Consider the following 24,945-nt stretch of genomic DNA (forward strand, 5'->3'; position numbering starts at 1 on the left):
GTTCTCACTCGTTATTGTTTGTAGGAAATGCCAGTCGATATTCATTTTCCTAATCCACTCCCGTCCTAGTAGTGGAGGACCTCCTTCAGATAGCACATATAAGTCCATTATTTGACTTTCTTCGCCCTTGTGGACCACTGTGACCTCAATTTTCCCGATGGGGTACACTCTTTGCCCCGTGTATGTTTTCAATATGAGCTCCGTATCCTGTAGGGGAATATGTTGGAATAACCTTCCATAATCTTTCTTATTTATGACCGTCAATGCCGATCCAGTGTCCAATTCCAGTTTTACTTGGACTCCTTCTATCTGAAGAGTGACCCAAATTGTCTGGAGGTCTGCACCCTTACCCACGTTGAGTACCCTTAAGCTAGCCAGTTCAATACTGCTTAAGCCAGCCAGTTCATTACTGCTAGCGTCTGAATCGGACTCCTGTTCGGCCACCTTGTGTACTTTTGCGTATTTTCCTTGCGGTGACTTCTTGTTGCTGGTCTTCTTCCCTGACCTGCATACTCTAGCTATGTGTCCAAGCCTACCACAAGTTCTACATTCTTGGTTTTTAAACCAACACTGGTTCTGATATGCGTTGTCTTTCCACAACGATAACATTTGCCAGAACTCACACCCAATTTGTGTGCACTGAGCTCCAGTGACCGTAGCTGCATTACTGCCGTGCCTCTCGCTGCGGCTTCGTGTGCTGCTGCCATAGTGACCGCCTTCTCAAGCGTCAGCTCATTCTCCTCGAGCAGTCGCTTTTGTGTATCCTGTTTAAATAAACCACACACAAATTTGTCTCGTAGTGCATCTGTCAGTCCCGTTCCAAACTGGCAATACTTCGCTAATTTACGCAATTCCAGCAAATATTCAGCATTGCTTTCATGCTGTAGCTGCCTTCTGTCGTAAAATTTAAATCGTTCCGCTAGCATCAGCGGCGTGGGGTTTAGATGATCTTTCAGGACAGTAACAATCTCATCGAACGTCTTATCCGCCGGTTCATCTGGTGATAACAGGTGTTTCAATTGCCCGTATGTCTTCGCACCCATTAAATTTAATAATGTTAGAGCTTTATCTTGGTCACGAATTTTATTGGCCTTACAATAATTTTTTACTCTTTCAACATATATGGCCCAATCTTCGAGGTCACTATCAAAGGTGCTAATATTCCCGTGTTTAGGCATTGTAGATTTGCAATTTCTCAGATTTTCTTTTCTTTACTTGTTATCAAAGATGGCGGCTTCCCGCTCTTGCCGTCGTCCTCCGCCCACAAAATGGCGGTTTTCCCGCGCTTGGCGGTCTTCACCCGTCCCCCGACGCCGTCTCCCTTCAGCCCCGAGTGCGGCCCTTATCTCCGCCGCGATCGATGGCCCGCGCTTTTCACCGCGGCTCTCGCGCCTTCAGTGTCTGCCGACGCTGCGCCTTTCAGCCCGAGTGCGGCCCTTATCAGGGATTGCGATCGATGGCCCTTATCTCCCGATCGCGATCGCCCTTGTACCTCCGACTTCCCCCAGCCCTGTCTTTGCAGCCAACGCTGCTCGGCTTACCCACCACCGAGGTTGAAAAAGAAGCTGCAGGATGTCTTCTGTCCTCCAGTTTTCAGTCGCTGATGGAGGCTTCAGGGTCCTAATGCCTGCCGCTTCCAGTGGGGTGGTGCGGTTTGAAACCTCTCTTCAACGTCCTGTCTGTGGACGAAGCCGCCGTGGAATAACTGCCGCAGGGTAAGAATCCCATCCTCGTCGCCAGTGTTAAGTATGTGTATTGTATTGAACAATTAACACAAAGACTTAAACGTATAACTCAAACAGGTCTTTACTGGTTGGAGGTAGGGACTACACGTAGGTCTTTACTTCATGCCCACAGGCGGGAACTGAGGGGAGATCAGTACCCACAGTACTATTTATACCCCTATGGCCAGGAGTGGTACTGCGTATCACTATGCCCTACAAGTAGTGCAGTCCTGTCCATAGGTTTAAAGTAGCACACATATTACATACACAACATTATCCACTTTGGTGGGAAAAACAGGAAGGCAGATTATTATCTGAATGGCAATAGATTGGGCGAAGGTAAGCATGCAGGTGCAGCAGGCGGTTAAGAAGGCAAATGGTATGTTGGCCTTCGTAGCAAGAGGCTTTGAGTACAGGAACAAGGATGTCTTGCTGCAGTTGTACAGGGCCTTGGTGAGACCACACCTTGAGTATTGTGTGCAGTTTTGGTCGCCTTATCTGAGGAAGGATGTTCTTGCCATGGAAGGAGTTCAGCGAAGATTCACCAGGCTGATACCTGGGATGGCAGGAATGACATATGAGGAGAGATTGGGTCGATTGGGCTTGTACTCGCTGGAGTTTAGAAGAATGAGAGGGGATCTCATTGAAACTTATAAAATTCTGACAGGACTGGACAGGCTCGATGCAGGAAGGATGTTCCCGATGGTCGGGGAGTCCAGAACCAGGGGTCACAGTCTAAAGATAAAGGCTATGCCATTTAGGACAGAAATGAGGAGGAATTTCTTCACCCAGAGAGTGGTGAACCTGTGGAATTCTCTACCACAGAAGGCAGTAGAGGCCAATACATTAAATATATTCAAGAAGGAGTTGGATATATTTCTTAAGGCTAAAGGGATCAAGGGGTATGGGGAGAAAGCAGGGACGGGGTACTGAATTTGAATGATCAGCCATGATCACATTGAATGGCGGAGCAGGCTCGAGGGCCCGAATGGCTTGCTCCTGCTCTTATCTTCTATGTTTCAAGTCAGTACCTTACCTCCAATCCCATGTGCTTTAACTTTGCACGCTAGTCTCTTATGCGGGACCTTTTCGAAAGCCTTCTGAAAGTCCAAATACACCACATCCACTGGTTCTCCCTTAGCTATTCTACAAGTTACATCCTCAAAAAATTCCAGTAGATTAGTCAAGCATGATTTACCTTTTGTGAATCCATGTTGACTTTGTCCGATCCTGTCACAGTTTTCCAAGTGCTCTGCTATTACATCTTTTATAATGGACACTAGCATTTTCCTCACTACCGATGTCAGGCTTACCAGTCTATAATTCCCCGTTTTTTCTCTACCACCTTTTTCAAATAGTGGGGTTACATTAGCTATCCTCCAATCCATGGGAACTGTTCCAGAGTCTATAGAATTTTGGAAGGTGACCAGCAATGCATCTACTATTTCTAGGGCCACTTCCTTAAGTACCCTAGGATGTAGATTATCAGGCCCTGGGAATTTATCGGCCTTCAATCCTGTCAATTTCCCTCATACCATTTCCCTACAAATACTGATTTCATTCAATTCCTCCCTCTCATTAGACCCTATGTTCCCCGACATCTCCGGGAGTTTACTTGTGTCCTCCTCTGTGAAGGCAGAACCAAAGTATGTATTTAATTGGTTTGCCATGTCTTTGTTCCCCATTATAAATTCCCCTGATTCTGACTGCAAGAGACCTATGCTTGACTTTACCAATCTTTTTCTCTTCACATATCTATAGAAGCTTTTAAAGTCAGTTTTTATGTTCCCTGAAAGCTTACTCTCATACTCTATTTTCCCCCTCTTAATTAATCCCTTTGTCCTCCTTTGCTGAATCCTAAACTGCTCCCAATCCTCAGGTTTGCTGCTTTTTCTGGCCAATTTATATGTCCTCTCCTTGGATCTTATGCTGTCCCTAATTTCCCTTGTTAGCCAATGTTGAGTCATCTTTTTTGTTTTATTTTTATGTCAAACAGGGATGAACAAATTCTGTAGTTCATCCATGCGATCTTTAAATGTTTGCCATTGCCTAATCCACCATCAACCCTTTAAGTAACATTCCCCAATCCATCCTAGCCAACTCGCGCCTCATACCATCATAATTTCCTTTATTTAAATTCAGTACCCAAGTCTCTGAATCAACTACTTCACTCTCCATGTTAATGAAGAATTCCATCATATTATGATTGCTCCTCCCCAAGGGGCCTCGCACAACAAGATTGCTAATTAATCCTTTCTCATTACATAATACGCAGTCTAAGATGGCCTGATCTCTAGTTGGTTCCTCGACATATTGGTCCAGGAAACCATCCTGTATACACTCTAGGAATTCCTCTTCCACAGTATCTATATATATAAAACAGTATGGCCTAGAAATTCAGTGGGCTGCGCCACCAGTTAGCGCCCAAAGAGGGCACTTAGTGGCTTTAGCGCCACTGGCCACACCTCCCGCGATATTTAGGGGGGCGCTAATGGCGGCGTTAGCCTGTAGCGCTGCGCCGCCACCGATGACGTCATCGGTGTGCGCAGCGCCCCGCTCCCACCCCGATCACCATATTTGGTCACGCCCGCCTCTTTAACGCCGGTCGCAAATCGCGACCGGTTCACAGGGCCTACCTGTGGCGGTAGTGGCGCAAGTTAAGGTGGAGGTGAGGGGCGGCCGCTTTTTCGGCGGCCGCCTGCCAGCACCTCCGTCCCCGGCCTCCTAAACCCCCCCCCCGCGGCATTGCCGGCTGTTTCCCGAGAGCCCGGCACTTCTCCTTGGTGCCAGGCTCATTTGCCGGCACTCGCGAGCGTGGATCGCGCTGTTGCAAGCACCTCCCCCTTAACAGTGGGAGGAAGGCCTGCAGTACCGCAGCGTGCCGTGCCGCAGCGTGTGGCGCTGTGGCCCTTAGCGCGGCGATATTCAGTGTGAGCGCCCCAAGCGGGGCGCAGGGAGCCTCGAGTAGCGGCCCGCTTCCGTTTGGGGCGCTGAAACTGAATATCGGGATGGCGCAAGTGGCTCCGCTCGCAGCGGTAATTCTGGCGCCCAGGCGAGCTTGGCGCCCCAAACGGGGCCCAACTGAATTTCTAGGCCTATGTCTCTCTGTCTGTCTGTCTCTCTGTCTCTCTGTCTGTCCGGCTATACAATCAAAAGTTATAGAGCGTACCTACACATATGTTATATCAAAAGAAAGCTCATCATTAGGGGACTCTTGTAGGCATATTTACTTTTTGGTCGGACAAAAATTGTGCCGACGGTATCCAAAAAACGTTCAAAATTCCACTCATTATCCGCTCATTTGCATCGAGTGGGGGCGGGTTCATTGTGTGTGCGGGCGGGCCATCCTACAGTTCAGTGACCTGATGGTTGACTGTACTGTATGTAACCGTTCCACCTTTAAGAGAACTATTTTAAGAGATGCACTACTTTATCTTGGCTGCTGTATACTGTAATACCGGTGGTGATCACACCGGTATATAAGTGCTGTGTAATGATTTATTGGGCAGTTCAGCCTGACCTCCGACTAGTAAAGACCTGTTGAATTTGCTCTTGTGGTCTGTGTGCAGTGATTCTTATTAACCATAACTAGAACACACAGACTTAACAGTGGCGACGATGACGATCTTACCCTGCGGCAGAGACATATCCAAGGCAGTTTAACGGGCGTCGAGAAGAGGCATCCGCCCTCATCATCCTGCTGAGAAAAGACTCGGGTCTGAAGAGCAAGGAAGAATCCTGACACGAAGCCTTCCATCAGCAACAGGCAGTGATCATCCCTTCTATCACGGTGGTGGGTAAGCCGATCAGCGACGAGCAGCAAGTCGGCCACGTTGGCTGTGAAGTAGGGGAAGAAAAAAAACGGAGGATATAAGGGCGGAGAACTCGACCACGGCCGGGGAAAAGAGCCGGACAGAAGTCGGGGCCAGAGGCGCTGAGACTGGGGCAGCGTAAGGCACGGGAGCCGCGGTGAATGCAAACGCAGCCGGTGTAAAAGACCGGGCTGCAAGCGGGCTGGGAGACGCAACAGCATCGAGAGAGAGCTCGACCGCGACCGGGGAAAAAGACCGGGCAGCTACCGAGGCCGCGAGGCGCGGGATAAAAAATTTTTTAAAACGCGGAGAACTCAGCCGCAGCCGGGGGAAAGGACCGGACTGCAAGAGGGGCTGGGAGGCACGATTTGAGAACCGCTGGGGAGGGCGAATGCAGCAATACGGCAATCGCCATTACAGCCAGCGGGGGAGAAAGGCAAACGCGGGAAGCCGCCATTTTCGTAGGCGGGGGAAGAAGACAAGCGCGGGAAACCGCCATTTTGAAAAAATTTTTTTATTTTTGTTTCTCAAGAAGATTGCGAGGATGCCTAAGCGTGGTAACATCAACGATTTCGATCCCGATATTGAAGATTGGGCCACGTATGTAGAACGCATAGAGATTTATTGTAAGGCAAATAAAATATCAGATGAAGATAAAGCACTAACCTTACTAAACTCAATGGGTGCGAAGACATACGGGCTATTGAAGCATCTTCTATCACCAGCTAAACCGGCGGATCAGGCTTTCACTAATATTGTTGCTGCCCTGAGAAATCATTTGAACCCCACACCGCTGATGTTAGCGGAACGATTTAAATTTTATGCGAGAACGCAACTGAAAGAGGAAAGCAACGCGGAGTATTTAATTGAACTGCGTAAGCTAGCGAAATACTGTCAGTTTGGGGAAAGACTGACAGAGGCACTGAGAGACAAATTCGTGTGTGGATTGTCGAAAGAAGGAACACAAAAGCGGCTGCTTGAAGAGAATGATCTTACACGTGATAAGGCTGTCACTATTGCAGCATCGCACGAAGCCGCAGCGAGAGGCACTGCGGAAATGCAGCTGAAGGCAGCGGTACTCAGCGTAGATCAAATGGCTTTGGGTACAGCGAAATGTTATCGTTGTGGAAAGACAACACACGATCAGAACCAATGCTGGTTTAAAAATCAGGAATGTAGAAAATGTGGCAAGCTTGGTCACATAGCTAAAGTATGCCAGTCAGGAAAGAAGACCAGCAACAAAAAGTCACCGCAGGAAAAGTGCAGAAAGGTACATAAGGTGGCTGAGAAGAGTTCGGATGAACAGAATTCGGATTCAGACTCCAACAGCAAGGAACTGGGTAGTCTGAGAATTCACAATGTGAGTAAGGAAGCTGACCTACAAACTATCTGGGTCACACTTCAGATAGCAGGAGTCCAAGTGAAGATGGAATTGGACACCGGATCGGCGTTGACGGTCATGAATAAGCAAGATTACAAAAGGTTATTCACACATATTCCCCTACGGGATACGGAGATAGTATTGCAGACATACACGGGGCAAAGAGTATACCCCATCGGAAAGATAAAAGTCAAGGTGGTACACAAGGGCAAAGAACACCAAGGAATGGACTTATATGTACTACCTGAGGGAGGTCCACCACTTCTGGGACGGGAGTGGATCAGGAAAATAAATATGGACTGGCACTCCCTAAAAGCAATAACGGTAGATTCCGGAAAAAAAGATGTCAAACCTGAACGATTGTCCAGAATATTGGATGAGGGCATATGCAGCAGTGACAGTGACAAAGCAGAGAGTGAGAACTCGGTGAAGACAATCAGCTCAGACTCTGGAACTGATGATGGTAAGACCAGCCCATGTGCAAAAGACAAGTCTAAAATGGACTTGCAGACTAATGATGGAAAAACGAAGGAGTGCATAAATGCTTCAGAAGAGAACAAAGTATCAGAACAGAATTCCACTGAACAACAACAACATAGTTTGACAGAGAATTCTGAGTCTGTCCAGTCTACAGACATGCACATTTCTGAGGGCACTGCTGATTCAAAGAATGAAAAAGAATTGCTAACCAGAAATGAAAAGAAAAGTAAATCTGATAAACAAATCACTCTGGTCCCGGATTCATTAACTCTCAATGGAGCAGTAGATTCTACCAATAGAAAGTCAAAGAGAAATTCTGATTCGGGTAGCATATCTGCATCCGATAGCGTTGACTTGAACATTTCCCTTTCAGGTGATCTCTCTTTAAACAAGGAAAGTGGCTCTCTATCAATACGGGGTAACCAAGCATACAACAAAACTCTGAAACGAACTAGAAAATTTGTTGTCGATGGAGTGGAAGTGAGTGTCACTACTTCAAAGATTATTGGTGAGGATGAGAAGAAAGCTGAGGAAATGCGATTCCTAAGGCGGCAGGAGCTGCGAGAGTTGCGGTTGCTTCAGAAGGAGGAACACCGGGCTCGAACTCAACTCAATTTCAAACTACAACAGCAATTAGAATAAATGATTCGCCGTTTTGAGCAAGAGATGAATGCAAAGAAAAAGTTCTTTGACACAGAGTTGGAGAATCTGGAAAGACAGCAGAAGCAGCTGATTGAGAAAATGGAACAGGAACACACAAACCGTCTGCGCGATGAGGCCAAACGAATCAAAGCTGAGCAAGAAAGGGAATATGTCAAATTCATCAGTCAGTTGAAAGCTAAGAAGAAAGAGCACCCTTTTGTGAGCAGTGTCAGCAGTAATAAGCCACTCAGGGAATTGGTGGCAGAGGCAAAAGCTGAAGTGATGGAGGAAATAGAAGACAATAGAGAGGAAGCAGAAGATGATGACTCATCTGAACCATTATCACCCCTACCAGGTCACGCACGTGGTCCCTCCGAACTGTGCCAAATCAGTCTGGAAGCAGAAAAACTTCCCACGGTACTCGAGCCTTTAGAAGTCAACAATGCTGGTTCTGAAGTTACGAAAGTTCAAGCTGTTAAGCCCAGTGAAGGACTATTAGATGAGTCACCCCAGCAACGAGAACCAGAGACCCCTGAAAGGCGTTATCCATCTCGGATCAGGAGGCCTCCTCAGAGACTGAATCTGTGAACTGTTTTTACATGAAGTTGTGTATATATGTTATGTTATGTTAATGGGGAATATATACTGTTAAGCTAAAAAGGGAGGATTGTGGTGTATGTAACCGTTCCACCTTTAAGAGAACTATTTTAAGAGATGCACTACTTTATCTTGGCTGCTGTATACTGTAATACCGGTGGTGACCACACCGGTATATAAGTGCTGTGTAATGATTTATTGGGCAGTTCAGCCTGACCTCCGACTAGTAAAGACCTGTTGAATTTACTCTTGTGGTCTGTGTGCAGTGATTCTTATTAACCATAACTAATATGCACAATCGGTGCGTGTGTAGGCGGGCCTTACCATTCTGAACTGAGGTGAGTGTCAGCCATCTTGATTCGTAAGTTTATTTTTTTTTCCCACTTTCTGCGTGTTTCTTTTCAAATCTAGATTTCCAGCAAAAAAAAAGTTGCTTTTAAAACACAAATTGTTTTTTAAAAAGTTAATTCATTTGTAAATCTTTTCTCTGTTGCCCAGCCACGCCCGAGCTAGGCACCGCCCCTCCCGCTGGGTCCGCCCTGCGATCGCCGCCATCTTGGTAAAGGCTGGCGGTGCGGGACTGGGCCAAGCGTAGCCATCGCCGCCATTTTGGTAATGGCTGGCGGGGCGGGAGGGAGCCTAGCGGGACTTGAGTTGCGGTCACCGCGGGGCTCGGGCTCAGCTGATCGGACGCTCATCAGGGGTCGGCCCACAACACATTGACCGGAGGAGCGGCGGCTCTCTCTCTCCTTCCCCCCCGCGGTTCGGGCAGGAGGCCGGTACTCGGGAGGGCGGGGCTCCGGAGACTGGTGCTCGGGAGAGTGGGAAGGGGGGGAAGGGTTACCCCGGCAACCGGGCCCGGCCCTCTCTCAGCCTTTAGCCGGCTCACGCTCGTTGCTGGGGGTTGGCTCCAGCGCAGGCCCAGCTGCAATCGGCGGTCTTGAAGCCGGGGCTCGGGATGGCATGGGGTGGGGCTCGGGAGGGCAGGGGGCGGGGCTCGGGTTGCGCTCGGCTGGGCCATGTCAGTGCGTGGGGCGGCACGGAGCTCCGCGGAGCCATCGCCGGCAGAGGGGAGAGGGTCTGCTGGCTCCCCCCCTCCCTTTCTCCCCCCCTCCCCCCTCTTTCCCCCACCCTTCCCCCCCACACCCTTCCCACCCCCCGCTTTCCCCCCCCACACACCCCCTCCCCCTCCCCCCCCCTCCCCCCTCCCACTCCACCCCCCCTTCCCCCCTCCACCCCCCTCCCCTCCCCCATTCCCCCCCTCCCCCTTCCCTTCCCCCTACCCCCTCTTCCCCCTAGTCGCTCTCTCTCTTCCCCCCAGTCGCTCTCTCTCTTCCCCCCCAGTCGCGCTCTCTCTCTCCCCCCCAGTCACGCTCTCTCTCTTCCCCCCAGTCGCGCTCTCTCTCTTCCCCCCAGTCGCGCTCTCTCTCTTCCCCCCAGTCGCTCTCTCTCTTCCCCCCAGTCGCTCGCTCTCTTCCCCCCAGTCGCTCTCTCTCTTCCCCCCAGTCGCTCTCTCTCTCTCTTCCAACAACAACATGCCCTCGAAAAAGCCTCGGCACCGCCGGGCACTCCAACTTTGTTACTAATTTGGTTAGACCAATCTATATGTAGATTAAAGTCACCCATGATAACATAGAAACATAGAAGATAGGAGCAGGAGTAGGCCATTTGGCACCTCGAGCCTGCTCTGCCATTCAATGAGATCATGGCTGATCATCCAAATTCAGTACCCTGTCCCTGCCTTCTCCCCATATCCCTTGATCCCTTTAACTGCTGTGCCCTTATTGCACGCATCTCTAATTTCCCGTTTAATGCCATCCCCAACCTCAGCATTACTGTTTGGTGGTCTGTATACATCTCCCACTAACGTTTTCTGACCCTTGGTATTTCTCAGCTCTACCCATACAGATTCCACATCATCAGAGCTAATATCTTTACTTACTATTGTGTTAATCTCCTCTTTAACCAGCAATGCTACCCCACCACCTTTTCCTTTTTGCCTGTCCTTCTTGAATATTGAATACCCCTGGATGTTGAATTCCCAGCTTTGGTCACCCTCGAGCCATGTCTCCGTATCCCAATTATATCATATCTGTTTACATCTATTTGCGCAGCTAATTCATCCACCTTATTACGAATGCTCCTCGCATTAAGACACAAAGCCTTCAGGCTTGTTTTTTTAACACTCTTAGACCTTTTAGAATTATTGTTTACTGCGGCCATGTTTCATTTACACCCTTGATTTCTCTGACTTCCACTTTTGCTTTTCTCCTTCCTGTCTTTTGCTTCTATCCTTGCTTCCCTTTCCTCTGTCTCCCTGCACAGGTTCCCAACACCCTGCCATTTTAGTTTAAACCCTCCCCAACAGCACTATCAAACACTCCCCCTAGGACATCGGTCCCGGTCCCGCCCAGGTGAAAACCGTCCAGTTTGTACTGGTCCCACCTCCCCCAGAACCAGTTCCAATGTCCAAGGAATTTGAATTCCTCCCCCTTGCACCATTCTCCTAGCCACGTATTCATCTGAAATATCCTTCTATTTCTACACTGACTAGCATGTGGCGCTGGTAGCAATCCTGAGATTACTGCCTTTTGAGGTCCTATTTTTTAATTTACCTCCTAACTCCCTATATTCAGCTTTTAGGACCTCATCCCATTTTTTACCTATATCGTTGATACCTATATGCACCACGACAACTGGCTGTCCACCCTCCCCCTCCAGAATGCCCTACAGCCGCTCCGAGACATCCTTGACCCTTGCACCAGGGAGGCAACATACCATCCTGGAGTCTCGTTTGCGGCCGCAGAAACGCCTATCTATTCCCTTACAATAGAATCCTCTATCACTATAGCTCTCTCGCTCTTTTTCCTCCTGTCCCGTGCAGCAGAACTACCCTTGGTGCCAGGAAGTTGGTTGCTGCTGCCTTGCCCCGATAAGCCATCCTTCCCAACAATATCCAAATTGGTATATCTGTTTGAGAGGGGGATGGCCACCGGGGACCCCTGCACTACCTGCCTGCACCTACTACTCTGCATGGCGGTCACCCATTCCCTTCCTGCCTGTGCAGCCTTCACCTGCGGTGTGACCAACTGATTAAACAGAGCTTTCCTGCCATGACTTACCCTTTAGTTAATTGAAATTAAATCAATACCACCAATTATATTACAATTAAACGATATACTCAAGGGCCCTTGTTTCCTAGCACTCCCCGCTACATAACAGAGACCTTAGAAATTATAACCACAAAATTAAGACCTTCTAAACTTTATAAACTATGAACCTTAACTGTCAAACTATAGAGTAGAATAAATACTCAGCCAATCAGCTGCTTCCTCCTGCCCGCGTCACGTTTTGAATCGTGACGTGGCTTTGGAACGCCGCCGCCGGTCTGCGAGATTGGTAAGCCTGTGAAAAAATGCCCGCAAAAGTGAGTTTAAATACTCACTGAACCTCCACTCTCACCGCTCCCGACAATGGCCTTAGACTGTGACCCCTGGTTCTGGACACCCCCGCCATCGGGAACATCCTTCCTGCATCTAGTCTGTCTAGTCCTGTTAGAATTTTATAAGTTTCAATGAGATCCCCTCTCATTCTTCTAAACTCTAGTGAATATAAGTCTAATCGACTCAATCTCTCCTCATACGTCATTCCTGCCATCCCAGGTATCAGTCTGGTGAATCTTCGCTGCACTCTCTCCATGGCAAGAACATCCTCCCTCAGATAAGGTGACTAAAACTGCACACAATACTCAAGGTGTGGTCTCACCAAGGCCCTGTACAACTGCAGCAAGACATCCTTGCTCCTGTACTCGAATCCTCTCGCTATGAAGGCCAACATACCATTTGCCTTCTTAACTGCTTGCTGCACCTGCATGCTTACCTTCAGCGACTGGTGCACAAGGACACCCAGGTCTCATTGCACTTCCCCTTTTCCCAATCTATTGCCGTTCAGGTAATAATCTATCTTCCTGTTTTTGCCACCAAAGTGTCACATTTGCCACTTTTCAATCCTCAGGCACCTCCCCCGCATCTAGGGAAGATTGGAAAATTATGGCAAGCCCTTCCACTATCTCCTTCCCCAATTCCCTTAGCAATCTGGGATGCAAGCCATCTAGACCAGGTGACTTATCTACTCTAAGCATACCCAGCCTTTCTAGTACATCCTGCCTATCAATTTTCACCCCTTCCATTGCTTCTACCTTTTCCACTGCTACTAGTGTTTTGTCAGCATCCACCTCCTTAGTAAACACCGATACAAAGTACTCATTCAGTATTCTAGCCTTGTCCTGCGCCTCTAAGCATATAATATCTTTGCCACTAATAGGCCCCTCCCCGCCTCTGATTACCCGCTTACTGTTTACATGCCGGTAGAAGATTTTTGGGTTCCCTTTTATGTTAACCGCCATTCTACTCTCATATTCTCTCTGTGCCTATCTTATTTTCATCTTCACTTCCCCACTCAACTTATTGTATTTGGTCTGGTTCTACCTTGAAGAATTCATCTGACATGCATCATACACCCTCTCTTTTTTGTTTCATCATCTTCTCTATCTCCCTCGTCATCCAAGGAGCCCATGCTTTGGTTCCCTTACCCTTCCCTCTTGTTGGAATGTACCTAGCCTGTACTTGGAACATCTCCTCCTTAAAGATCACCCATTGTTCCGTTACAGTTTTTCCTGTCAGTCTTTGGTTCCATTTTACCCTGGCTAGGTCCTTTCGCATCCCATTGAAGTTAGCCCTATTCCAATTTAAGAAGTTCCACTCTAGATTGTTCCTTGCTCCTCTCCATTGCTAATCTAAATCTTATGATACTATGATCACTTGTACCCAAGTGTTCTCCCACCGACACTTGGTCGACCTGGCCCACCTCATTCCCCAGCACCAGATCCAGCAATGCCTCCTTCCTAGTTGGGCCAAGAACATACTGGTCAAGGAAATTCTCCTGAACACATTTCAGAAATTCCTCCCCCTCCCTTCCCTTTACCCTAGCATTATCTCAATCGATATTTGGGTAATTAATGTCCCCCAATATCACCACTCTATAGCTCTTGCATATCTCTGTGATTTCCCTGCAGATTTGCTCCTCTTCCTCCCTCTCACTATTTGGAGGCCTATAGAATAACCCCAATAGCGTGATCATACCCTTTTTGCTCCTCAACTCTAACCAAATGGATTCTGTCCTTGTCCCCTCAATAACATCCTCCTTTTCCAACACTACAATGCCTTCCTTAATCAGCACTGCCACCTCACCTCCCTTTTTTCCTCCCCAATCTTTTCTGAACACCTTGTACCTTGAATATTAAGTGCCCAGTCCTCACCGTTTTTAAGCCACGTTTCCGTTATTGCCACATCACCGGAATCAATCTAGTGAACCTTCGTTGCACCGCCTCCAAGGCAAATATATCCTTCCTTAGATAAGGAGACCAAAATTGTGCACAATACTCCAAGTGTGGTCTCACCAAGGCCCTGTATAATTGTGGCAAGACTTCCTTACTCTTATACTCCAACCTCCTTGCAATAAAGGCCAACATGCCATTTGCCTTCCTTATTTCTTGCTGTACCTGCATGCTAGCTTTCTGTGTTTCTTGCATGAGGACACCCAAATCTCTCTGAACACCAACATTTAAAAGTTTCTCACCATTTAAAAAATATTCTGTTTTTCTATTCTTCCTACCAATGTGAATAACCTCACATTTCCCTACATTATACTCCATCTGCCACCTTACTGCCCACTCACTTAGTCTATCTATATCCTTCTGCAGACTCTTTGGCCGTGATTTTATGCTTCGAGGTGGCTTGGGAGCGGGTCAGCTGTCTTCCAGGTTCCAGTCCCGCCCCCAACTACATCCGGCCCACAGATGTAATTTTACCATTTTCTGTACATGGTCCATGTCTCTAAAGCATTCAGGAGCGCGGGTATCACTACTGCTCTGTAGACCATGAGCTTAGTGCCGGGTTTGAGGTCCTGGTCTTCAAACATTCTCGTCCTCAGGCGACCGAAGGCTGCACTGGCACACTGAAGGCAGTGTTGGACTTCATCATCGACGTCTGCCCTTGTTGACAGTAGGCTCTCGAGGTATGGAAAGTGGTCCACGTTATCCAAGGCCTTGTTGTGGATTTTGATAATCGGGGGGCAGTACTGTGTGGTGGGGGCAGGTTGGTAAAGGACCTTTGTCTAACGGATGTTTAGTGTAAGGCCCATGCTTTCGTATGCTTCGGTGAAGGTGTTGACGATGGTTTGGGGTTTGACCTCCGAGTGTGCGCAGACGCAAGCATTGTCTGCATACTGTAATTCGATGACAGAGGATGGGACGACCTTGGATCTGGACTGGAGGTGACGGAGGTTGAACAGTTTCCTGTTTGTTCTGTAGATTAGCTCCACTCCAGCGGGGAGCTTACTGAGGGTGAGATGCAGCATTGCAGCCAGGAAGATCGAGAAGAGCGTTACTGCGATGACACAGCCTTACTTGACCCCGATCCGTACGTGAATTGGGTCTGCGGTGGATCCGTTGGTCAGGATCATGGCTTGCATGTCGTCATGAAGCAGGCGGAGGATGGTGACAAACCTTTGAGGGCAGCCGAATCTAAGGAGGACACTCCATAATCCCTCACAGTCGATGGTGTCGAAGGCCTTTGTGAGGTCAAAGAAGGCCATGTACAGCGGTTGGTGCTGTTCCCTGCATTTCTCTTGTAGTTGACGCGTGGTGAAGATCATGTCCATTGTGCCCCTTAGTGGGCGGAATCTGCATTGCGACTCTGGGAGGAGCTCTTCAGCCACTGCTTTATGGGTTTATCTTATCGAATGCCTTTTGGAAATCCAACTATACTACATCCACTGGTTCCCCATATCTACCCTGCTAGTTACATCCTCAAAAAACTCTAATAAATTTGTCAAACACGATTTCCCTCTGTTGACTCTGCCTAATCATGTTATGATTTTCTAAGTGCTCTGATACCACTTCCGTAACAATGGATTCCAGCATTTTCCTGACAACTGGTGTCAGGCTAACTGGCCTGTAGTTCCCTATTTTTTCTCTCCCTCCTTTCTTGAATAGCGGTGTTACATTTGCGACCTTCCAAGCCACTAGGACTATTCTAGAATCGAGGGAATTTTGGAAGATCAAAACCAGTACATCCATTATCTCTTCAGCCACCTCTTTTAGAACCCTAGGATGTAGGCCGTCAGGTCCAGGGGATTTGTCAGCTTTTAGTCCCATTAGTTTCTCTAGTACTTTTTCTCTACTGATATTAATTATGTTGTTCCTCACCTTCATTAGACCCTTGGTTCCCCATCATTTTTGGTATGCTTTTTGTGTCTTCTACTGTGAAGACAGATATAAAATATTTGTTTAACGTTTCTGCCATTTCCTTATTCCCCATAATAATTTCTCCTGTCTCAGCCTCTAAGGGACCAACGTTTACTTTTGCTACTCTCTTCCTTTTTACATACTTGTAGAAGCTCTTACAATCTGCTTTTATATTTCTTGCTAGTTTTCTCTCATTCTATTTTTTCCCTTTTTATCAATTTTTTGGTCAACCTTTGCTGGTTTCTGAAACTCTCCCAATCCTCAGGCTTACTATTATTCTTTGCAACATTATAAGCTTCTTCTTTCAATCTAATGCTATCCTTAACTTCTTTAGTTAACCACGGTTGGATCACTTTTCCTGTGGAGTTTTTGTTTCTCAATGAAATGTATTTTTGTTGAGAATTATGAAATATTTCTTTAAATGCTAGCCACTGCTTATCTATCGCCATACCTTTTCATCTATTTTTCCAATCTACCTTAACCAACTTGCCCCTCATACCTATGTAATTGGCTTTATTTAAGTTTAAAACTCTAGTTTCGGACTTAGACAAGTCACTCTCAAAATTAAAGTGAAATTCTATCATATTATGATCACTCTGCCCCAGAGGATCCTTTACTATGAGATTACTAATTAACCCTGTCTCATTACACAATACAAGATTTAAAATAGCCTATTCCCTGGTTGGTTCCATGACCTATTATTCTAGGAAACTGTCCCGAATGCATTCCTGAACTCGTCCTCCAGACTACCTTTGCCAATTTGATTTGTCCAGTCTATATGAAGATTAAAGTCCCCCAAGATTATTGCATTAACTTTGTTGCAAGCTCCTACTATTTCTTGATTAATATTCTGTCCAACGGTATAGCTACTGTTAGGGGGCCTATATACTACTCCTACCAATGATTTCTGCCCCTTGTTATTCCTTATCTCCACCCATACTGATTCTACTTCCTGATCTTCCGAGCCAAGATCCTTTCTCGCTATTGTCCTTATGTCTTATTATCAGAGCTACTCCCCCTCCTTTTCCATTCCGTCTGTCTTTTTGAAACATCAAGTACCCTGGAACATTCCCAACATTCCCAACCTTGGCCACCTTGCAACCATGTCTCTGTAATGGCTATTAGATCAAACCCATTTATCTCTATTTGTGCCACTAGTTCGTCTATCTTGTTACAAATGCTTCGTGCATTCACATAAAGAGCCTTTAATTTTAATTTTTTACCATTATTCCCTGCTTTGACCTTATTCTCTGCTGCACTGCTACTGTTAAATTCTCTGTCCCTTCCTGTCACACTCTGCTTATTTTTACCCAAATCGCTACACTGCTCTATTGCCTTGACCTTTATCTTTAGATTTCTAAATTTCCCCTCACCTGATCCCTCCCCCCCTTTTCAGTTTAAAGCCCTATCTACAGCCCTAGTTATTTGATTTGCCAGGATGCTGGGCCCAGCCCGGTTTAAGTGGAGCCCGTCCTGACAGAGCAGCTCCCTCTTTCCCCAGTACTGGTGCCAGTGCCCCATGAATTGAAACCCCTTTTCCCATGCAACTCTTTGAGCCACGCATTTAACTCTCTGATCTGCTTGACCCTATGCCAATTTGCACATGGCTCAGGTAGTAATCCAGAGATTATTACCCTTGTGGTTCTGCTTATTAATTTAGACCCTAGCTCTTCAAGCTCCCTCAGCAGAACCTCATTCTTAGTTCTACCTATGTTGTTGGTTCCTACATGGACCACGATAACTGGATCCTCCCACTCCAAGTCCATCTCCAGCCGCAAGGAGATATCCTTAACCTTGGCACTGGGCAGGCAACACAGCCTTCAGGACTCTCTTTTGCAGCTGCAGAGAACAGTATCTATCCCCCTGACTATACTGTCCCCTACCACTACCACATTCCTTCCTTCTCCCCCCACTTGGATGGCCCCCTGTACCACAGTGCTGTGGTCAGTTTGCCCATCCTCCCTGCAATCCTTTTCCTCATCCATACAGGTAGAAAGTACCTCATACCTATTGGACAATGTCCAGGGCTGAGGCTCCTCCATCACTACATCCTGGGTCCCCATACCTTCCTGACTCGCAGTCACACCCGCCTGTTCCTGACCACTGATGAACTCTAAAGTACTACTTAACCTAAAGGGTGTGACTGCCTCCTGGAACAAAGTGTCCAGGTAACTCTCCCCCACCCTGATGCATTGCAATGTCTGCAGCTCGGACTCCAGCTCAACAATTCTGAGCCGAAGTCCCTCAAGTTGCAGACACTTACTGCAGATGTGGTTGCTCGGGATTGCGATGCTCTCCACAAACGCCCACATGCTGCAGTTATGACACACCATCTGCCCTGCCATCTCTAACCTTGTTTTATTTATTAATTAATTAGTTAAAGATTTTATTCAATCGATATTTTAGATTTATTGTTTGATTATTTTATTTAGATTAAGTTATTAATATAATAAGTACTAGCAAGTTACAGTTTCTCAGCTCTTAATTTAACCCCCTTCCCTAACTTAGAGAGCAAAAAAGAGCTGTAATACTCACCAACCAATCACCTACCTGCTCTCCTGTGACGTCAGTCTTTGATGTTGTTTTTGAATCAGAGTCTCGCCGCTGCCGCTGCTTTAATTCAGCTCAGTTCCTGGGCCGCTCTTTATCCTCTCATCACTGCCGCTGCTTTAATTCAGCTCCGCTCTCGGGTTGCTCTTTATCCTCTCGCCATTGCCGCTCCTTTAGTTCAGGTCCGCTCTTGGGCCACTCTTTATCCGCTCACTGCTGTCGTTGCTTTAATTCAGCTCCGCTCTTGGGCTGCTCTTTATCCTCTTGCCGCTACCTCTGCTATCTCTTCCCTAGATTCTTTATAAATGCTTGGATGTAATCCGTCTGGACCAGGGGTTTATCCTCTTTGAGTTTAATTAGTTTATTTAATATTTCTCTTTATTTTAAAATGCAGTTATCTCATTTCCAATCTCATCATCCAATGTCATGTCCACCTGTTCTGTTTCCCTGCACCCTAACCCTAACCCTAAATACTGAAGCAAAGTAATTATTTAATATTTCTGCCATCTTTCTATCACTGCCTGTGATATTATCCTGGCTACCTCTTAGTGGCCCTACTCCCATCCTGACCTTTTTTTATTTATGTGCCTGTAAAATATTTAACTTTTTTGTTTTATGTTCCTTGATAATTTAATTTCATAGTTCCTCTTTGCCTTCTTAATTGTTTTTTTGACTTCTCTCCTAATCTCTTCATATTCTCTCTCGTCATGCTCTCCCCGCTGTTCATGTACTTAGTGTATGCTTCTTTCCTTACCCTCAATTTTTCCCTTATGTCTTTATTCATCCATGGTGTCTCATTGGTGTTTAGCTTGTTCCTGTTTTTTAGCGCAATATATTTTTCCTGGACTCTTTTGAACACCATTTTAAATATTTCCCACTGGTGTTCTACATCATTGTTTGCCAATATTGTTGTCCATTTTATTTTCCCAAGTTCTATTCTCAGCCCCTCAAAACCTGCTTTTCTCCAATCTATTACCCTGGTCTTCGCTATACTTATGTCCTTCTCAATTATTATCTTAAAGCGTATTATATTATGGTCACTATTGCCTAGCTGTTCCCCTACTTTTACTTCTTTTATCTGGTCTGGTTCATTCTCCATTACTAGATCCAATATCGAATCCTCCCTTGTTGGGCTTCTTACATATTGGGTTAGAAAGGAGTCATGTACACATTGTAGGAACTCCATTCCATTTTCCCCTTTGCCTACCTCTTCTGTCCAATTAATTTCAGGGTAGTTGAAATCCCCGGTGATTATTATTCTATGGCCTAGAAATTTGGTGGGCTGCGCCACCAGTTAGTACCTAAAGAGGGCACTCAGTGGCTTTAGCACCACTGGCCACGCCTCCCGCAATATTTAGCTGGGGCGCTAATGGCGGCGTTAGCCTGTTGCGCTGTGCCGCCACCGATGACATCATCAGTGTGCGCAGCACCCCGCTACCGCCCTGATCTCGATATTCGGTAGCGCCCGCCTCTGTAGCGCCGTTCGCAAATCGCGCCCGGTTCACGGGGCCTACCTGTGGCGGCAGTGGCGCAAATTAAGGTGGAGGTGCAGGGCGGCCATTTTTTTTGGCGGCCGCCTGCCAGCACCTCCGTCCCCGGCCTCCTGATCTCCCCCCGCGGCAGTGCCGGCTGTTTTCCGAGAGCCCGGCACTTCTCCTCGGTGCCGGGTTCTTTTGCCGGCACTCGCGATCTCCGATCGCGCTGGTGCAGGCCCCTCCCCCTTAAGAATGGGAGGAAGGCCTGCAGTACCGCAGCGCGCCATGCCGCAACGTGTGGTGCTGCGGCACGTTGCGCTGCGATATTCAGTTTCAGTGCCCTAAGAGGGACGCGGAGCGCCTCGAGCCTCGCCCCGTGTCCCTCTTGGGGTGTTCAAGCTGAATTTCCGGCGGTCGCAACTGCTCCGATCGCTGCACTAACTCCGGCGCCCAGCCGAGCTTGACGCCCCGTTTGCGGCTCCACCAAATTTCTCCCCCTATGTCTTTTACTCATTTCCTTAATTTGTTTGCATATTTCTTCCCTACCTCCCTTCCACTATTAGGTGGTCTGTAGACAACGCCTAATAGTGTGATTGATCCTTTATTATCTTTTGGCCTAAAAATCCATTTGCTTTGCGCCTCCCATTAGCGCCCTAATGGGGCGCAAAGCAACTAGCGCCTGGGCGCGGCGCCGCCTCCTGCGAAATTCAGCAGGAAGTTAGCAGCAGCGGTACCTGTTAGCGCCCCGCGGTGCTGCGCTGCCGGCGATGAGGTCATCGCCGTGCACAGCACCCCACTTGTGCCCCAGCCGCAATCTTCGATAGCGCCCCCTGACTTACCGCTGGACGCTATGTCCGACGGGGTCAGGGGGGCCTACCTGCGGGCAGGCGGCGCTAATTAAAGGGGAGGTGCCGGGCAGCCATTTTTGTTGCTGGTCACCTGCCAGCACCTGCCCCCTCTGCCGTCCCCAGCCTCCTCTGCAGCCCCCCTGCGGAGTGCCGGCTGCGCTCAGTGAGCCTGACACTTCTCTTCAGTGCCGGGCTCCTTTGCCAGCACTCCAATCCCTGGTGGCCCAGCTGGGCTCCAGGTCGTGCTGTGCTAGGCCCCTCCCCTTTAAGGGGAGGAAGGCCTGCAGTACCACATGGCGCTGCGGCACGTAGTGCCACGATATTCACTCGCAGTGCCCCAAGAGGGAGGCGGGGTGCTTCCAGTAGCACCCCGCTTCCCTCTTGGGGCGCTACTGGTGAATTTTGGCTGCGGGGCTGCAACTTTTTTCGGTAGCGTCCCAAAGCAGGCACGACTCAATTTTTCCCCTTTTTTCTCTATCCACATGGATTCTGTTTCTGTCTTGCTGCATCACTTTTTTTCTACTGCCATTATGTTATCCCTAATAAGTACAGCTACTCCACATCTCCTTTTTCCCTCTCTATCTTTTCTAAATATGTTACACCCTGCAATGTTTAATTCCCAGTCCCATCCCTACTATGTCTGGTAGCCCCAAAACAGCGGCGGCAACAGAATCAATGCCGCAGGAAAATCAACGCTGGAGCACACAAAGACCCTGCTAAGAAAGCCCTATTCAGCTTGCGCCTCACAACAAACCTGGCGACTCCCTGTGATTCAGAGACACAGAGGGCTGGATTTTGCTACGGGGGCGGGTTGGAGGTGGGAAACCCACATTCGGGCTTGTTGTCCCGCCTCCATGGAGATGTGGCCAACCCACTGGATTTTCCTCTGATTGACCTTGTTGAGCCCGCCCTGTGGGCTCAGCAGGCCAATTAAGGGCCACCTGGCAACAGGTGACGTCAGAGATTGACATTTCATCTGTCAAAAGCTTTTGGCAGATGAAATATCAGTGTTTAACAGCTGTTTGAAGCTGTCAAGCACTGAAAAACTGCTAATTCAGCCTCAGTCCTTTCTCAGGATAACTTTAAAATCATTTTGCTGCAGAAACCAAGAAGCGTTTTTTTTTTTAAAAATCGGAGCTTCTGTGGTTCTTGCAGCCGACTCCTGACACCGGAATGCAGGACTCCTGTAAAGGTAAGTAAAAGTAAGTTAAACTTATTTAAACACTTTAAACACTTGCAAAACACTTACCTTTGCACTCCTGCACCCCTCACTCACCTGAACACTGGGCATCTCGACCCCTCAAAGACCTCAGACCCACGTCCCGCCTCGAATACTTTTCGTGGTTTGGAGCTGTCGGGAAGCCCACAAACCAGCAATAAAAATCGCGAATAGGCAAAAAACTACCTGTTAACAGGCCTTTAATCCCTTCCCGCCTCTGGGAGTCGGGTTCCAGCACTTGTCGGCAACCCGACTCCTATGAAATTGACATGGAGGTGGGTTGGAGGCGGGATGGGGTCGGGACCCCCGGATCTCCGATTTTTATCGCCCGCACGCCTCCAACACGACTCCAGGGGCTTAGGAAAATCCAGCCCAGAGTATCCACAGCGCCTGGTCTGCACTCAAGGCCTCTGTGATGAAATATATGTCTTCATCAGCCCCTGTGTTTTACCTGCATTGTATTGTGTGTACCGCCCCCTTTTCCCCTATTGTGTGTATTGGCTCCGCCCCTGTCTTTTGTCATATAACGGTCTCAAAAGCTGTATGAGTCATTCTGCCAGACGAATCCGATGTGGAATGACGTGCAATGTTCTTAGCGATTAAAAGCCTTCAGTTGAATCCTTTAACTTCTTGTCCTTGAGTTATTGATGGCACATCAGCCTCTATAATCAGCACCTGTGAAGAGACGCTCGGTCACTCGACCAGGAAACACCAAGACTGATTCGACAAGAACGATCAGGAGATCCAGGAGCTAATAAGCCGCAAGAGCAAGGCATTCCTGATCTGGAAACAGCAACAGAATTTGAGAGCAAGAAAGCAGCTCTACAGACGCCTGAAGGCCGAGGTCCAACAAAAAACTCGCGACCTAAAGAACAGATGGTGGGTGGAGAACGCATAGGAGATCCAGCAGCTAGCCAACAACCATGACGTGGGTGGATTCTTTAGCGCAGTCAAGACCACACACGGCCCAAGCACACAAGGTCCTACCCCACTGCGGGCCAGGAATGGAGAGGTACTCGTCAAGGACAGAGGCAGTCCGTGCCCGCTGGAAGGAGCACCTTAAAGATCTCCTTAACCAAGACTCTGTCTTCGACGCGAGTGTCCTCAACTCCATCCCACAGCATGCTACCTGCCACCACTTCAGCACAACCCCAGCCCGGCATGAGGTTGAAAAAGCCATCCGACAATTGAAGAACAACAAGGCCTCAGGAACAGATGGAATCCCCGCTGAGGTGCTAAAATATGGCGGAGATGCACTATTGGCGCGAATACATGAACTCATTTTTCTTATTTGGAAGGAGGAGAGCATATCAAGGGATTTCTGAGACGCCGTAATTGTGACCATCTTCAAAAAAGGTGACAAGTCCGATTGCGGTAATTACAGAGTCTCCCTGCTGTCTGCCACAGGGAAAGTCATCGCAAGAACCCTCCTCAATCGCCTTCTCCCAGTGGCTGAAGAGCTCCTCCCAGAGCCGCAATGCGGATTCCACCCACTAAGGGGCACAATGGACATGATCTTCACCGCGCGTCAACTACAAGAGAAATGCAGGGAACAGCACCAACCGCTGTACATGGTGTTCTTTGGCCTCACAAAGGCCTTCAACACTGTCAACTGTGAGGGACTATGGAGTGTCCTCCTCAAATTTGGCTGCCCTCAAAAGTTTGTCACCATCCTCCGCCTGCTTCACGACAACATGCAAGCCGTGATCCTGACCAACGGATCCACCACAGACCCAATTCACATATGGACTGGGGTCAAGCAAGGCTGTGTCATTGCACCAATGCTCTTCTCGATCTCCCTGGCTGCAATGCTCCATCTCACACTCAATAAACTCCCCGCTGGAGTGGAGCTAATCTACAGAACAAACGGGAAATTGTTCAACCTCTGTCCCATCCAGTCCAGATGCAAGTTCATTAATAAGTAGACATTCTTATTATGAACACAGCTAGCTTTTGCTAGTTACTTTATTGAGCACATGTGGACTAGGTACAGTATCTGTGGAGGCTTCCATCTTGACTGCTGCCTTGTGGGTAGCCTAGTGCCTCATGGGTAATGTAGTCTTAATATACATACAGCTATATACAGCTCTACACAGCTCTACGGCTCCACCTAGTGTCCACTATAGAATGACATGTTATTGATCATTACATCCCCCTTTCTTTGAGGTTTAACAAAATCAATATCAATCAACTTTCAAGAAAACAATAAAGATAATATCAGTAACACTTTTGTTAGTGCTCTATAAACATAAACATTTTCAAAACAGTCAACACATTTTCAAAGCTTTACATTGTACTCAAAGATTAAGTCTATCAGGCTTTTTTACTTCACGTGTGGATCTTCTCAACATGGGTAGGTCTGATGTGTCTTCATGAGATTGTTCTGGTGGTGAATGACAAGATGCAGTTGCGGCATTGTCATCAATCTGGTCTTGAATAGTCTCTTGTGTTTTTAGGAGGGAACGGCGGTTCCTCCTGAGAATCTGTCCTTCCTCAGTTCTAACAGTGTATGACCTTGGTCCGACTTCCTCAAGAACTGTAGCTTTCCTGCTCCATGCATCTGGATCCTCAATCCTGACAACATCATCCCTTGTCAATGGTTTTAGAGTTTTGGATGACTTGTCATAGTATGATTTCTGTTTCAGCTTTAACAGTTGAAGTCTCTGTCTCAGTTCCTCACTTTGCTGTTCTTTTGCACAGCAGGGTAGTGTGGTGCGCAACTTGCGACCCATTAGTAGTTCAGCAGGTGAAGAACCACAGTCTAAAGGTGAGGCTCGGTAGCTCGGCAGGGCGAGATAAGGATCAGACTTGCTTTCTGTCGCTTTCTTCAGTAGCTGCTTGAGAACTTGAACACCTTTCTCTGCCTTACCATTTGACTGAGCATACAAAGGACTGGATGTGATGTGCTGAA

This window comes from Somniosus microcephalus, chromosome 8 (assembly GCF_052327205.1).
Source record: "Somniosus microcephalus isolate GS21.2 chromosome 8, FLI_Smic_1.0, whole genome shotgun sequence".
In the NCBI taxonomy this organism is placed as follows: Eukaryota; Metazoa; Chordata; class Chondrichthyes; order Squaliformes; family Somniosidae; genus Somniosus; species Somniosus microcephalus.